Source organism: Bombyx mori, chromosome 3 (genome assembly GCF_030269925.1).
Source record: "Bombyx mori chromosome 3, ASM3026992v2".
In the NCBI taxonomy this organism is placed as follows: Eukaryota; Metazoa; Arthropoda; class Insecta; order Lepidoptera; family Bombycidae; genus Bombyx; species Bombyx mori.
Window position 1 is genome coordinate 3,624,321 of NC_085109.1, and position 12,478 is coordinate 3,636,798.

Consider the following 12,478-nt stretch of genomic DNA (forward strand, 5'->3'; position numbering starts at 1 on the left):
TTAATTTAATATATCAAATCAAATCAAATGAAATCAAAATTTTTTATTCAACATAAATGAAAGTACATACTTGTTGAACGTCAAAAAAACTACCGCCAATTCACAAGAACTAGCCTCCGTCCTGAGAAGAATTGGCAAGAAACTCAGCGGGCATGTCTTTTTTTTTTTACATATGAAATTATTATTTATTTATTTTTTAATATTAGATTATTTTTTTTAATATGAATTTTTTACAATGAGTAATATAACGTAACAATTACTACAATATTGAAATGCCTGGAGCGTGCAACTCATTCCCACTTTGTGCAATCTTCTAGATAATCATTGACTTTATAATAAGCTTTATTGCACAGATGTTCTTTAATAGTTTTCTTAAACCTATGTATATGTAGGTTCTGAACATCTTGTGGGATTTTGTTGTACAGGCGCACAGACAAACACCCGAATGAATTTCGTATCTTATGTAACCTACTCATCGGCACAACAAGCTTGTGTTTGTTCCTAGTATTTCTATTATGTATGTCCGACTGTTTAGGAAACTCCTCAATATGTTTACGAACATACATCAAATTTTCAAAAATGTACTGGGATGGCATAGTGAGAACTTTAATTTCTTTAAATTTTAATTTATAATGGTCGCAGCAGTCTCACAAGAAAGACGTTTGGATTTGAACGCCTGAAACTGACCAGATATAATAACGTTGAGGGTTCCGTATTTCAATTATTTAAATTGATCTAGATTTATTTCATACGAATTTTCTCGAGTGCTTTTTTATATCTGAATCAACCAGCAAATGCAAGTCATTCACTACAACATCATATTGTAAGTTGTGACAAAATGATCGAAAATGGTCCACAATAACTAACAACTAAATATTTAGATTCGTTTTATGTATGTTTGAATATTTTCTGTTCTGTTTTTTATTGACATTTTGAAATGAAAAATAAAAAAAACTTTCTTCTAACAAAATCTGAGACGTGGTCGGATCAGTGGGCTCTTAGCCTTGCAATGTGCAATGATGATGAGTATGCTACGATTTTCCCTGCGCGACCGAATGAAGAATTCAGAGATTCGCAAGGAAATCGTAACCGACATAGCCCGAAAGTTTGAGAGATGGAGATGAAAATGAGTAGGGAATTTTGTTCGAAAAATAGATGGCCGCAGGGTCCAAAAAGCTCCAGAATAGCGACAGCGCATCGGAAGATATATTATGGCTGGGCCTCCCGCAAGGTGGGCGGATAACCTGTTGAGGATTGCGGTAATACACTGGATGCGGGCAAAGTATGACCGTCTATATCATATTTCATAACTATATTTTCATAACTGTTTTTTTTTATTATTCATGTTCTTTTATTTTTTAATATATTTTACAATGTTGTGTATTGGTCGGTCTGATGCTGGTGCCGTGTCACTCCGCAGGTGCCGGCGGAAGATCAGCGCCGCAGTACCGATTGTTTCGTTACTGTTAGGCATTGCTGAGCCGGTAACCGTTTCCAAGCCTCGTTATTTTTGTTATCTTTTTTATTTATTTTTTGTACTTAATTTGTGTTTGGAATAAATGTTTATTATTATTAATATTATTATTATATCCATCAGTAGACAAATGTATACAAAGGTAACTTTAAAAAAACTGCCACAAAAAAACATGTTTATAACAATAAGGCTCATTGATAGCAACTAAAGTTCCCAATACAAACTTCGATAGACTTGTACATTCATTTTTAACTAGATCCAAGTAAATCGAGTCACGACATTCTCAATTTGTATTCCCATACTTTTAATCCTTGAACCTCGATCTCATTTTTGTTATTTCATAATTAAACTACTACTCTAACGATTTGGGGGAGGTCTATGTCCAGCAGTGGACGTCTGTGCTCTGATAGATAGATAGCGCCTTAATTTCGCGTTAAATATATTAATTTTATTTGTTCACTTATGCAATTTTCGATATATCGCTTTCGTGATTTCAAACGAACACGGCATTTTCGATATCTGAATACCGTCAAATGTTATTAATAAAATTACTGTCGATATTTTACGTTTCGTTGCTTTGCTTATTTATATTTTAAATTTCTCGCTACACAAGCATCCCAATCTCGTTTCGCTTCACTGAACAATTTTGCCTGCATGGACGGAAACGTTTGGTGGAGAGAACGTAAAGGGAAATTCGTTGGGTACAGAAAATTACGCTTTTTTTTTCTTTGGAACGCGGTGTCACTCGGATTTTCCTCCGCCCTTGAACATTATTTAACGTTCACTTTAATATTACGATTGTAATGAATTCTTTTTTTTTTTATTTGTGCTGACTGTTACGTGGAAGTGGACCTTTTGCGAAAATGTACGTCATTACTAAAAAATCATACATAAAACATTTCTTTACCCTATGAGGATCTTATCCTATTTAATATTAGATTTAGGAAATAAAATTACTGTATCGTCCTATCGTACCTTCATTCGTGTGTAAATTTTCAAGTTAATTGGAATTCTGCATCGGTACATGCAATGAAAGCCGTGTTAATTTTCTGAACGATAAGTGCTTCTATAAAAAGCATTCTTGAAGCAAGGCTGGAGAGGGTTCTCTGTGGTAGACAACTGCTTGGCCCCGCAAACCATCAAGTAGAGCGTACGCCCGTCCAACTTTTGTAATAAAAAACCATGTTAATATTGTTTTGACCAAAAACTTGCAGTCACTTTTTTATTGCCTTTGTAGGCAAACGGCCCCACCCGATGGTGAGTGGTTAACGTCGCCCATCGATGTCAGCAATACTAGGGGCAGAGCCTAACCGCTGCCTACCTTTAAATCTGAAGTAAATATCTGAATATACTAGTTGAATATCTGGTTAACTTGTTGATCAGTCGATGGTTATTTCTGCGCTATTGATTTCAGTGACCGAGTCAGTTGCAAGCATCTGTTGTAGTGAAATACATTTTTTTTTAAAATACAACAAGAAGTTTAATCTGCAACTGTTACACAATACACGTTTTTGCTTTCGTCTTAACTGTTCGCAGCGGACAAAAAACGTTTCCCCAAGGAATAAAGTTAGTCGAAAATTAATTGTCATCATTAACCCGAATCTAGAGCACGGTCCGGGATAACGCTGATTTATTGTTCAAAGCGTAGACTATTGTTTTTTTGTTGTTGTTCCAAACGCAACTGTGTAACGATAATAGTTACATTATGTGATGACTGAAAAACGGTTTTAAAATAATCTCACACAACACTTGGTACAGATTTCTTAAGGTTTTTATTGATTAGCTTAATTATAATATCGTAATCTTTTTTACTTGGTTGGTCTACTCCTCGATCTGCAACGCAAGCAGTAGTAACAGACAGGATGGTAGTATTCAAGTGTGCGTGTTCAAAACACGTCCGAATACCAAAAACTACAACTTTTAAGCTTTCGCGTTCTTAATTTTGCAATGAGTTATTGTCCCGCCTTTCTCGCAAAACTTATTTGTGTATGAAATTGGTACCTTAGAAATATAGCCGGCGGCAATCGCACTCTGGGATAGTCACATCGCTAGATACGAAAAAAATTGGTTTCTTATCCTTCAGAATAATGTGACTGCATCTAAAGACTTGAAAATCATAAAGGCGTATGAGATTTAACTCCCACACGAAATGGTAAACTGTTTTTTTTTATTATACACTACCTCCGCCAGCGGCGTCGCTCTTAACCTATGTAATATTATATTAAAACATAAAAGCCATAAGAAGATTCAAAAACCAAATTACGTTAATTTTAGGTGAACATACAGTCCGCGACATCTGTTCACGATTTAACCTAACCTAATCTATCCTAAGAAGAAAGGAGCCTGGAGATTAGTAATACAGGTCTTTGAACCTTGTACAGACTTCAGCTCTTTCAAAGGCTTACACAATAAAGTATAAGGTTAATCTCTATTTGTATTTGTACTATACCTTTAAGAGAGAAATAAATAAATTAACATTATTAAATTTATATTATTCTCTTTTATATTTTGAAGATTTCATATGAATTCGGCCCACGGTTCCAAAGATAAAGATCACTGCCACCAGCGCCAATAATCACTTCCTTTATATGTGTGCTTATATGTGCAAAGCTTCACATCAATCTGACAGATCTCGTCTTTTAGGTGAACATACATACAGTATTTTATATATATGTAATAGCGGACCCGGCAGACTTCGTAGTGCCTTAATCAATAAAAAAAAGACCTAAAATTTTGTATAAAATAAACTTAAAACAAACAAAAGGAATCCGTCCGACGGGGGACACATCAAAGGAAAAACAAAATTGTTATTTTTATTTAATTCCGAGTATTTTCATATTTATTTACCTTTTAAACCTTCCCTGGACTTCCAAAAATAATTCAAGACCAAAATTAGCTAAATCGGTCCAGCCGTTTTCGAGTTTTAGCGAGACTAACGAACGGCAATTCATTTTTATATATATATAGATATAGACGTAACTAGTTCTATAATATCCGCTCATCGCATTGATGTCGGCGGACCTTCCGCCACGCGGTTTCCTTTAGGGTAAGATGAATTGTTTGGACAGCATTAAACTAACATATCTTTGTCAGAGGTTCAGAGGATATTATTATACGGAGCTATTGATCAATTGATGTAATAAATTATATGGCATGTTCTTTTGTTTCGTAATGTATAAATACAAAAATTAAATAATTATAACTACAGTTACTGATACCATGCACCCCACGCTTTTTTTTTACAATAAAATCATTTTTTTCTTACACGATTTTTTGTCAATTGGAATTTATTAAAATTTATTTTCAATTATTTTAGTTGGATTTCCTATAAAAGCGTATTTTGTTTCGTTTTTTTCAATTTTTCAATATTTTTTTTAAATATTTAATTGTCATTGGTCCGTAATAAGTATGCCAAATTTCGAGTTAATCCGACGTTTTGATAGGGCTCACAATCATGTTCAAAGATTCCGTTACACACTAACATACCTACATACGTCTGAAGCTAATAAAAGCGTATTAAAAAAAACCGGTCAGTAAGCCTTGTTATACACTATTAATTAAACTAGCTGAAACGTAACTAAATCCTCTACAATTGATAGATCAATAAGGATCATAGAGAATTGCTTTTAGTTCGAAATGTATTTTCTCTAACCCCTTTTTATCGAAATTCCTTGGACCGCGTGTCGCAGGGGAGTAATAAAAAAAAAGTGTGCTTCATTGATTTAGTACTTTATAAGATGGGACAGTGATTCCGAGAAAAAATAACCTTTTGTGAATTGTTTTCAGAATACAATCACTTGTCTCGAATGAATAACTTTGCTTAAGCTTGTGTTATTTCGTTTGAACAACTCTTTTGACACTATTAATTTGATTCAAATTTTTGTGTTAAAAGTTGTTTATTTGGTTAATTTCAAAGACGAATAATTGTTTTTATTTATTAATTTATTAAGCAGTCATGTGTTGCTGTAGCTTCAAATTATTACTTCTTAACTTCTACCATCAACGGAAAAACAGCAAACAAAGATGGTAATACAAAAAAGTCACTATATAGTTTTTATTAAGACATTTCACGTAGCAGACCCGAGAGAGGAGTATCGGAAATAATTAGTGTGTGTGTGTGTGTGTGTGTACATGAGTGTGTGCGTGTGCGCGCGTGTATGTGTGTGTGTTGTGTCATTACAGTTTATTATCGCTTTTAATATTTTCGTTTTATAACTTTTTGGATTCATTATTTACGACATGTTTTTGAGGAGAATCGATTTGATTACATTTTTTTAATTGAACTACTTTTGATTATTGCTTTTATCTACTAAAAGCCGCGAGAATCCGTATTGTGCGGACTGTACAGGACCATTCGTTGTGGCAAACCTTGGGAGAGGCCTTTATTATTCAGGGGGACCCACAAGGGGTGTATCGAGCCGAGAACCGTAAATAGTGTTCTATTAGAATAATCGATTCGATGAAAAAAGTTCCCGAGTAAATAGTTACGGAATAAAGAGTAACTTGAACTACAAACAAACTATTCTTCTGCCAACCCTTGAATTATGTTTTACGTAACTTACCTACCGTAATATAATTCGTAGTAAAACATAAGAGTGGCCACATATATATCTTCTAATATATAAAATTCTCGTGTCACAATGTTCGTTCCCATACTCCTCCGAAACAGCTAGACCGATTCTCATGAAATTTTTTATGCATATTCAGTAAGCCTGAGAATCGGCTACTATCTATTTTTCATACCCCTAAGTGATTAGGGTTGTCCACCCCTAACATATATTTTTTTATTTGGACTTTTTTTTTTGTTATAATGAGGTATTATGTGGTTGAATGAGGTTTTGTTATTTTTATTATATATTCCCTCATCGTTCACAGCACTACATACCTCTTTCACTCATTTACCACATCCTTACACACTTACAATAAGTTAGTTTTTTTTCTACACTAGAAATTCTCTAGAAATCTTATATATGGCAAAACAATGTTTGCCGGGTCAGCTAGTAGATATATAGTATTAAGCGGTTACCGAAGCACATAGACACCAACATCGTAAATGTAGCCACCAGCCCTGAGACATGAGTTCTAGGTCTCAGTCGATCTCGTTCTGACGCGTGTAATCGAATGAACGGTCTAACGGTATTTTTTGTTATAAATTCAGGGCTGTCATCGAACAGTTGAAAAAAATAATAAATTACTTTTTGTATGAAACTACTAAAAGTACGACTTAGGTTTTTGGTCATTTTACAACTTTTTCATTTAATCATTCAATCGATGACGTTTTCGCTAATCACGAAAAGCCTTAATGTCTTTTTTCTTTTCGCTTAATCGACAAAAAAGAGGTAATTTTGTGGTTTTTTTTTTTGAGAAGAAAGAACCTTACATTAATCTTCATCTCGAAAGTAAGAGGTGTCAAATTAATTAAAATGTTATTAAAACTGGCTTTTGTTCAAATAAAATCTGAAAGGGTTATTATAATGAGTTCTTGTTAACAACGAACTCGGCAAAGAATTGATTTGTATTAAAACATTCATTACGTTAGGTCAAACACGGTTTCGTTTTGTTCCTTTGTTCCAGTGTACATTGAAAAATATGAATTGAAAAAAACCAGTGATCCTTAAATTTTTTATTGACGTTTTATCAAAAGGAATCGTCATTCAAAATTTGGCAAAATAAATAAAGCGCCCAATATTAAATTCGCCTAGTACTCTTTTATTTTAGATGGAAAAAAACAAAAGTTTGAAAAAGTGCAAGCTCCTAGTTCATCATCATATCTTTTCTTTTTTTCCTACCTAAGCTGATAGCCTTGAGAGGCTATTTCGGCGTAACCTTAACTAGTAGGTGAGCTCACGGGGCTCAAACCTGACGACGTTGCTAACACGAACCCTAGGAACCCTAGCAAGAGCCGGGCTTCGCAGGATCTACCACCGGATCGGAAACGCGACCCACTGAGAAGATCCGGTGAGGAACTCAGTCTGTGTCTGTGGGTTAATTTACTCGCTGCCCTCGCAAGCGACGGGTTCGACGAGAACGATGATCGGTGCTTGAGGTACCTAAAAGCACCGTTAGTGGATCGGGAGGATCCGAAATGACGTGTTACCTCATCAAATCAGTTCGACGTCACCGCATTCAATAATGTTTGCAACAATATACGATCATCAACAATCATCACAAGTGCATATGCGCAATTTTAAAAATATATAAATAAACGAATAACTTAATCACGTTAATTCATACAGGCGAAGCTAGTTTCGATAGAAAACATCAATCAAATTTTTATTTTACAGAAGCCTCAAATATTGAAAATATTAGAATCAAAAACATTTTTAGCCTAAACCGCACGTTCGGAGCGTGCTTTACGAATCCACTGGATTTTCAACTTTGGTTAACCGGAATTAAAGGTGGTTTCACTGATTGTAGAGATATACAGCGGACTGGTAGGTAGATTAAAGCACGCCAGTGGCTCTCTCACAAAGGCGAACTCGCTCATAAAATTGGCGGATATAGTCGCGGCCAGCGGTTTTGCATTCTACATCCATTCGCTTTGCGTAAGCCGCATAATGGCACTAGAGCAGATCTACTATCCCATCTGACGTGTTAGAATAGATTAACGTGTAAGCGAGATAAGATCTAATGTGTGTTCAGTGTAACAGTTCGAGCTGCGTATATGCGAACAACAGAACTATGCGGTTTTAATCATAAATTTATGTATAAACGTTCGCGGTTTTAAGCCTGTAATAATACCAATGATTGTTTTGTTGGCATTGTTACTATCGTCGGCGGGGTTATCAATAATAATACATTCGATAACGTATATGAAGCTATTGTTAATTATGAATCTAGTGAATCTCAGCCAGTCACGTTTCACTGACAATCGCTAATTGTGTGCAAAAAATAAAAATTCATTTCGTATTGTAGTTCAAGTAACGCCATCTGTCGTCAAATAGCGAAAGCGAATATAATTAGTAGGAATATCAGGATTTTATTAATTGATTGATTTTTTGTGTGCAATAGTGGAATACACTCTACAAACACCAATTACGATTCTTTTTTGGTTTGGTGGTTTGTGTGGTGATGTTGCACCGTCCTCAAAGATTCGGTACGTCTTTTCAAAAAATATACCATGAAAGATTGGGAATCCGAACCTACCATCATAAGGAATAAACACATATCCAATAGGCAACGGAACGCTCGCATGCTTTTTTTTTGTTATCGGATTTGTTCAGCAAAATTAATCATATCTTTTCGTGTAAATTAAGCTCCTAATGGATCGTTAAGCCGGATGTGAATGACAACGGTAGACGGACGCAGAGCATTAATCAAAAATCAACCGTTGGGAGCACAATACAGAAAATGTTGCGTTAAATTTAGTAGCATTTTTTTTTATTGCTTAGATGGGTGGACGAGCTCACAGCCCACCTGATGTTAAGTGGTTACTGGAGCCCATAGACATTTACAACGTAAATGCGCCACCCACTTTGAGATAAGTTCTAAGGTCTCAGTATAGTTACAACGGCCGCCCCGCCCTTCAAACCGAAACGCATTACTGCTTCACGGCTGAAATAGGCAGGGTGGTGGTACCTACCCGCCCGGACTCACAAGAGGTCCTACCACCAGTTCAAGTAGCATCAAGATATTTAGATGAAAACGATTGAGTTATTTCGATATTAGGATGGAATGAATGGCGATCGCTGTTGAGATGTAAACTAAATGAGTCAAATAAAATTAATTAAGCTATACGTTATAACAGAAGACCGGAAACAATTCGCTTGTCCGGTCTCTATCCGGTTAAAAGATCCGGGCGTTTTCCAGTATTCATTGCGGGTTTATATGGAAAAATCATTCAGATCACACCCGCAAAATGGTGTAACCGGGTCGTTTAATCAGTTTATATGCGTTTCTTTGTAAAAATGAAGAAATTTAAATGGAAGTAGTATATGTACACAACTAACAGGTTAAAATGTATGTGAATCATAATTTTTTTTTTCTATTTGCTCACGATTCGTTTTCCGGTTGAATTTGTATTTTCACGCGAACCCGGAAAAGCCTCCAAGCCACTAGAAAATGATCTTCAATCCCAAGAAAAAATCTGTGAAGCGTTTTTCTACCCACCATTTTGCTGACAAAGGATCCTTGTTTACATTTACGTTTTTGTGTAAATTCAAAAATTAAATACGTTTTTTTTACTTTTTAATTAAATACTAGCGACCCGCCCTCGCTTCGCTTCGGAAACATTAAAACACACATGAAACAAAAAAAAAAAAATATTTTTTTTTTTTAAATGTAGCCTATGTTCATCAGGGACAATGTCGGCTTCTAATGGAAAAAGAATTTTTCAAATCGGTCCAGTAGTTTCGGAGCCTATTCGAAACAAACAAACAAATCTTTCCTCTTTATAATATTATAGTATAGAAGTATAGATAATGACGATCACAATGACTATAGCTCGTGAACTAGTAGTCATAGTTACTGTTAGGTCTTTAAGGTAACCTAAGAATCAAATACTACTTTTTGATAAATGGTACCTAAAGTTTTAGCGTAAATGCCGTCATATTTTACTTATTCAAGGCGTCTGACCTTAAGCTGTGAACACGTAGAACTGTTAGCGCCAGTCCAGCCATTAAGAGCTCGTAAATAACCCACTGTAATAGTCCAGCTGGCCTTAATATCTTTAGGGTAAAGTTAACAGTATGAGACTTGTGAAGGAGTACCAAAAAAACCTTACCCTCATATTTTTTCTACAAGGATCTGAATGCATTGAAGAGTAGGAGGAGGAATAATTTAAACATGATCTTCGTAACGCAGTAGATTAAGGAGCCCCGATACGATTAAAAGTCTTCACAAAATCTCTGGAAGTACTTCTGTTAAATGTGAGTCGACTATTATCAAAGCCGGCAATGTGACTTTTGGACAATTAGTGGTAAATCAGAAAAACGAATTATTGACTTTGTATTCCATTGGCAGTCACAAAACTCTTCTGAACGACATCTTAGATAAATAACAGGTTAAGTTAATACTTTATTTAATGCAGGTTTTGAACCGTATTCTTTGAAGGAGACGATTATATTCAAATCAATCTGTATTGATATATCAATAACTTTTTTTGTCCAAATGCACCTTTGATAATAGACTACTCATGTATAGTTTCCTTATCGTATACGCGGGTCGTTTTCAATTTTGCGGCCAAAAAAGTAGCGATTTCATGAATTTAAACTTCCTCTAATGTCTCATTTTTTTGTATTTAGGCAAGTTCAGAATAGAAAAATGCTTCATCACAATCAAGTCATTCACTCATTTATTGATAATCTATACTAATATATAAATCTACAGTGGTTTTTACAGGTGTTCCGTTATAACTACTGAACCATGCATTAGATTGACTTGAAATGTGGTATCCATGTAGAAAATACATGTACTTAATGGATAGGCTAATATTTGTATAAGTATTGGACTCCCTAATAATAATGACAATAAATAATAATGTTAATTTTAAATACCCAGCGAAGCGGGAGAGTACGGCTAGTATTATTTAATACTCATATAATTTTTTCATTTTACGCATTTGATAACGCCAACACGGATGACAATTTAAATAGGAATATTTTTTAAAAGCTTAGGAATTGTAGGTACTTCTATTGTTTTTAATAATGTTCTAATATCCAGTTAGTTTTCCTTTATTATTGTATTATATACTGATTAAATAAAATTGCCGAATTTCAACACGCATTACTGGAAAAATAGCAAGAAAGTTAGAATTTGCATTTCAAATCAGTGATACGAATGAGATTTGGGGCAGTTTTTAATGTATAACTCCTAATTTAACAGTGTTGACGAACATATACACATATCTTTAAGTAATATCACCTTCACACTACACCTACCAAGCTTCATCTCTGCACTCCCCTAAGGTAGACTGTTAGAGAATGCCTATGGCATAAAGTCCGCCTTTATACTTTCTAGTATAAGAAGTTATAAATAAATAAATAAATAAAATATATAGTTATAGGACCACGAGCCTGTTGTCATGACAACAAATTTACTGTACTTATAATTACGGTAACATTAAGGTTATGAGAACTAATCAAATAACTCGAAATTTGTAAACGACCCACTCGTGTTTACAGTATTAAATTAGTGTAGCAGAAGACCTTTTATTCAATAGGACGCATTGAATCTTACACGTAGACGATAATAATATTACAAATTTAGCCCAAGATTAACCCAATCAACAATAAAGCGTCGCATATTTGCTTTAAAATTAAAAAAAAAAAATTGTCCGTTTCAAATGTACTTCGAGTTACCTATTCACGGCACTTTGAATAATGAATCTTCTCTGCCATTCGCAGATGATGCGATGATACATAAAAGTGTTCCTTTTTCCGTGAGTGCTCCTAGTCATAAATACTCGTATACGTCACAACTCACGGGCCGCTTGCTGTAGGGAAGGATACACAAATAAAACGAAAACGGAAAGTTTTGGATGAATTTTGTTCGCTAAATTTATTTTATACCTTGAGGATCTCATACGTTAATTAGCTCATTGCGTTAAAAGGTATGCGAGCCCAGTTTATTTATCTCTCGTCTATAATATCAGTATCTACGCCTATTTCTTATTCAGCTTCCTCCTTCTTATAGTTCGTGTTTTTGTATTTGTTGGTACTGTCGGCCTAATTGTTTCTACAGAGAACTCAACAGCGAGTGAGACCTAATGTAATTTAACCTCTGTTAGGGAACCGACTAAAAGGAGACTGAAACGATTACATACATTTTTGGGCCCGAATGTAACGTGATGAAACTAATATGAATGAATAGATTCAGATTTATCAGTACCGTGCTGAAAATTATAAAAGTTTTCTCAATCTGAGAGCCGAGTTAATAAAGATTTAGTAAAAGTTAGGTTATGTTACAATCTCTCTAAAAGAGCTGAATAATAACTTATTGAAGCATAAGTAAATGTTTATTATATCCATTGGATAATCTTTTAAATGTCATATTATGAATGAATAT

The 12,478-nt window shown here is 34.6% G+C and overlaps 1 protein-coding gene across 1 annotated transcript in view; it reads left to right on the forward strand.

Annotated features, from left to right (window-relative positions):
• The window catches only part of _Bre4 (glycosyltransferase), a 188,677-nt gene that overhangs the window by 147,995 nt on the left and 28,204 nt on the right, over window positions 1-12,478 (forward strand). The window lies entirely within an intron of this gene.